Source organism: Mercenaria mercenaria, chromosome 2 (assembly GCF_021730395.1).
Source record: "Mercenaria mercenaria strain notata chromosome 2, MADL_Memer_1, whole genome shotgun sequence".
Lineage (NCBI taxonomy): Eukaryota > Metazoa > Mollusca > Bivalvia > Venerida > Veneridae > Mercenaria > Mercenaria mercenaria.
This window is the reverse complement of record NC_069362.1, coordinates 40,970,278-40,975,760: the sequence shown is the minus strand read 5'-3', so window position 1 is coordinate 40,975,760 and position 5,483 is coordinate 40,970,278. Positions and strand designations below refer to the sequence as shown.

The window sequence follows — 5,483 nt, the reverse complement described above, 5'->3', positions numbered from 1 at the left end:
AGAACAATCATGCTGTTCATTTGCATAATGAAGTCATTTAACGCTACTTCTATTTGTAGTGCTAGTGGTCACTAAAAGGGGTCAAGTGCCACAATTAGAACTTTTTACCGTCCGCCACTTTATTACCCGCTGCTTCATTGAGAACTAAGCCAATCGTGCATGAAATAAGTAACACACAAGATATAATACCTAGGAGGTACTACGTAACATGTAAGAGGTAATTAATAACACGTAACACACAATACTTCATACATAAAAGGTTATGCATAAAAACTGACACAATGCCTCTAATATGCTTCCGTAGTCTACACATATTTTGTGCACATTTTTTTAACAATTACATTTGAACTATTCAGTCATGTTTTCTGTATTCTCACCTGAGCATGTTCCTGGCTTACATAGCTGAACATCTATTGAGTCGCCAAAACAGTGATCCCCAAACCTTGAGGGAAAGGGGTTCGTGCAATTGCGATGACGTTTCTGTATTCCAGTATCACAACTAACAGAGCAAGCCTCCCAGTCGGACCACTTTGTCCATCCGCCATGCACTTAAAGTAAAGACGTGAGGAGTTTTCAAACAACAAACGTATTTCCTATTTGCATAACAGTACTAAAAGGACCAGTCTGTTCTAATACAGAAATTAACAAAAGGAATAATTTCATGTCAGTTTACCCAAATCATTGTTGAGTATTATTTTATTATAATAATGTAATTACATATTTAAAAATGTACATTATTTTGCAGGCTTTTACCTCGATGACTTTCTAAGTATTTATACATTCTTGCATACATACCAGGACAAAGTTGTTTATGACAAGCTTTTACATCTGTCATGCTTCCAGAACAATTTAAACCACCATTAGACGGTCGAGGACTTGTACATGTCCTTGTCCTTGTTTGTGTGCCATTATCACACGTGACGTCACAATCTGACCATGATGTCCATTCAGACCACATACCGTCAACTGAAATAATCCTTTACATAATCGGAAGATTTATATAGAGCCATTGCAATGATTTATTTAGAAAGCATTTATCTGCATACAAAATAAAAAACATTCTGGTTATTTTAATCAAATATACATTTTCAAATGAAAATGCAGATACTGTTATAGTGTTCAAACTAGTACTAGTAATGCACCATACTATAAAGGATAGAGCCAATAACCACGATCAATGGTATTTAAACAATTAACTGGATTAAGGTATCTACCTAAAGAACAGAGGTCGCAAAACTTAGGACAGATTGTTTTTGCGTGTTGAATGTCTTGACATATATTTGTCACCGTGTTCAGGAAACCACAGTCTATTTTAACATCATCGATGCACGTCGAGGCTGGAAGAAACAGAAATGTCTATCTTATAGCTAAGAAGGGAATACAGACTTCTACCCCGCTGTCATTTATATATAATGCAAATGCCTATAAATTCACATCTCCTGCATTCCTATGTTTTTCACTTTCTTGTTTACTTAACGATACATTTACGATATTGCACACATGCCCAACCTAGAATTCTAGTATGGCTCAACTTGCTGGTCATTTGAATAAAGTAGCAGCGAGCGGTTGACGTACGGGCTGGTGGGAAACACTATGTCAACAATCGTGATGTCAAATATCTGCAGGACATCGATCCGCTTCTACTTGGAAGAAAACAAGTTTGGCCTGGCCTGTTTTTGTCACAGTATTTAAATGAGCATATTGGAACGAAAATAAAAAGGCATCCGTTTGTTTAAAAGCCTGATTTGCCAAGAATAAATTCCTTTATTATTTGATGTACAAAAATGTATGTATTCAGTTTGATGAATATTAAATTCACATATACTGTCAGTATATGTGTGCGTTTGGAAAAGAATAAAGTGCGTACGTTTAAAGTGTTCACAAAGGTGTTTGTTGCAGTTGTCAGTACTGCAGCACTCATGACAAAGATTAGTTTGGCGTCCAAATAAATCACGGCCTACCAGTTCAGGCGAACCACCTCCGTGCGTACTGCATTGCTGTAATAAAATAAAAATACCATCAATGTTAGCTGATGATTCTGCATAGCAATAACGTTAGCTCCTTTTAGAAAGGAAAATAACACTGAAATCATATCAAATCTAAATTGTCTTTGTCCTACGTTTATAGTCCATTTCTAAAAACAAAAAAAAATCAAATTAAGCTTCCAAATTAAAAACGGGTCATACCAATGTAAATTTTCATTCTCTTGTATAACTGGTCGTTGTGATTCTTTTTTTTAATTGCATTTGCTTATTTATCAAATTTGATCCTAAAATATATGAATGCGATGTGTATCTGTGTGACATTTTTGGTGAAACCGTTACGTCTGGCTTATTTAGTATTCAAAAACGTTTATCATCTGAGCCAGTAATAGACTATCACAATTTGGAAAGCCGAACTGAATTTGTTGACTGACTGGAACTTGTGAGACCGGGTCAGAAGGAATCTCAACTCTTTAATAACTTAGCTCTACACGATATACTGCTTACGTCAGATATTGTTATATGGTATTTGTGCAGTATTTTAGTAATGATTTTCAATTTACTAAAATATACATAAAGCACACTGACAAAAATATTAATTTGTGTTATTTGGATTGAGATTCCACCATTCACTGTAGAATTTTATGAAATTGTTTCCTTTCAGCAGAGGACATTTTATTTGCAAATACCATACAGAGTTCTTCTCAGTCTAACGTGACGTAAATTAAATCGTTGTATTAAAGAACGAATTTCTGAAAGTTTTAACAATAATTCAAGTAAACATTTGTTCTTCAGCTTCTATGTTACCTTTAGAAGTTTCCATAGACAGTACATGCATAGAAGGAAATTCAATACATGTATAAAATAAATGCATTATTCTGTGAAACACAGTGCATTCTCCCTGAAACATAATATCATAATAATATTTATAAAGAGATTTGCTTGTCTTCTGAATTGTTGCTTGAGAAAACTAATTGTTCCAAACCTGTTAGAAAAATGTCATATTTACGTGTTTGTCTATGCATCCTAATGTGTATTTCTGTGATTGTCCAGCAGTAATTGAGTTTTGGTAGCATAACTGAAATATTTTGAATGCAAAGAGATGTTTCATGGGGAACAAATACGCTCAAAGTATCTCGAAGAGGTAAATAGAATTTTCCAACAATTTTAATCATAAATTTAAAATTAATTAAAGACCACTACATTGTAACTAGTTTATATGCTATTGTTTTATATTAATATGAGTGAAAACATCAGATATAAAGCTTTAACAAATGTCCTAATAATTTGAAGAAATAGAATAGTTACAGTATGTAACTATTAAAACTTTACATTTAAAAAAGCATAGAGCTAAAAATGATTAAACGATGAAAGTGGTGCACTAAAACAGACAATTCGATTTTACACGTACCTGATTATTAAACATACGTCGTTTCCATAGTTTGTACTAACACTTTTTGACATTTCAAGAACTGTTTTCATTTTAGATACTTACTTGGCCAGAGCTACACTGAGCAATGCTGGTACAGTTGTTTACATTTTCAATATCTGAACAGCTATAGCATTCGAGAGACGCTGTAAATAAACCGCAGTTACAGTCAGAAAAAACAATAATAACATATATGAATACTTTCCATCTTTCAAATATTTAGTTGCTTTTTTATGTTATTTAAATGTAACGGCAACAAAGATAATATATATTTTTTACCATAACAAATCATAAAAATATTTAGAATATTTAAAAGTCTTCCATATTTTAAGTCAAGTTTAAAAACTGCATGTAAATTATAGCGCAAAACATTAATGGGAATTCAATATAATATTGTAAAGAAATCTCTTCCGAAGCAACTGAAAAATATACTAACCTACGTATCTTGCACTCGCATTTAGGAAGCATACAAACAAGGCTGAAATGAGAACCAGTCAAATCGAAACTAATAATAGTTATTAGTAGCATGTAACTAAATATATCATTGCTATGTCTGTTACTCATACCTAATATATTTGGTTTGAAATATTCTTTTTTTGAAAATAAAGTTTTATGGGATTAGAATCCAGTTGTTACGTCAATGATCAATATTGGATTATAAGACAACAGAAGTCTTCATGTATTTGTGAAGATGTCGCGTCTTTCTTATATGCATTACTCAACGACGTTGAAATGATTTTTCCAAGTTCCAGCTGTCCTTTACGAACGAGAGACGCCACTTTTGAAGATAAAACCATCGATCAAAAATAGAGATAAACCATCAGATGTTTCTATGAAATATGCTGTTAAAGCAGAAATCAAATAAATAGCATATGAAAGGTGTAAATATCATCTGAAAGTAGCATACATATGTATGGAATACAAAAACAGTATCATATGAGTAGCGAAAAATGCTTACATATGAAAAGCATATCGACCCATTAGTGCATCAAGATGCTATCTCTTAATAAATTATTAATGCCGATAGCACCTGGATGCACTAATTGGTCGATATATGACTATCATATAGGTATTATATCCATATCACATTCAATTTGCATAAGAAATTCATATGCTAATAGTTTCGTTTGAAATGATACAGAATAAACGAATTACACTTCTTAAGACGCAGCAATGTCTGGCGAGTATTGATTAAACAATACTATTAAATGGGATAGTGCAAACTCAGTTTTTTTTTATGTGCAGCCGTTTGCGATTCAAATTCAGATTATTTTAATATAATTTGATAAAACTAGTTAGTACAGCCCGCCCGCTTAGCTCAGTAGGGAGAGCGCAGTTCTCCGTCAAGATTTGATGAAAGACATTGCGTCTGAAATCATTCGTCCTCCACCTCATTCATTTTGGGAAGGTGACAGTTACTTGCGGAGAACAGGCTTGTACTGATACAGAATCCAGGAATACTGGTTAGGTTAACTGTCCGCCTATAACACTGTTGAAAAACGGCGTTAAACCCAAAATAAAAAAATAGTACAATAACCATTCAAGTGGAGATAAATTAGAGTGCCTTTTGTAAAACCCTCAATGAAGAAAAACAAAGTTATTAACGTAATTTTTAAAAAGACACATATGTTATATGTATATGCAAATATAAAGTATTCAGACACACCAATGACCCAGTTAAACACAATATCTCAGTAACAAAGAAAATAGCAAGTACTCACAAATTAGCTGATAAATTAATTAGAACAGTACAAAATAAAAAGTGCATCTAATCAGATAAAATACATTCTTATTTGTAACAGTGAACAAACAGATATAATACATATAAATTTCACCATATTATCCAGGTATCATTTTTTCGGATAAACCTTCTGTTTGTCCGTCACACATCGTGTCCGGTCAAACACTGCCATTCATCAAGGAATTTTTAAATCAATGGACTCAAAAATTCCCCATAATGAACGAATTATTGTACGCAAGACCCAAACCCCTAGCTCAAAGGACAATGTCACAAATGAAGGTAAAAAAATAAGAGGATATTTTTCATGTTCGTCTCATAACACAACCATCCA

At 32.9% G+C, this 5,483-nt stretch overlaps 1 long non-coding RNA gene across 1 annotated transcript; it reads right to left on the bottom strand.

Annotated features, from left to right (window-relative positions):
* Positions 1-306: 306 nt before the first annotated feature.
* On the bottom strand, positions 307-2,001 carry LOC128554822 (uncharacterized). The gene is made up of 4 exons (XR_008369706.1): positions 1,868-2,001; positions 1,215-1,337; positions 796-966; positions 307-548 (listed from the first exon to the last, which is right to left on the bottom strand). It is a non-coding gene; the product is annotated as an uncharacterized LOC128554822 (long non-coding RNA).
* Positions 2,002-5,483: the final 3,482 nt, after the last annotated feature.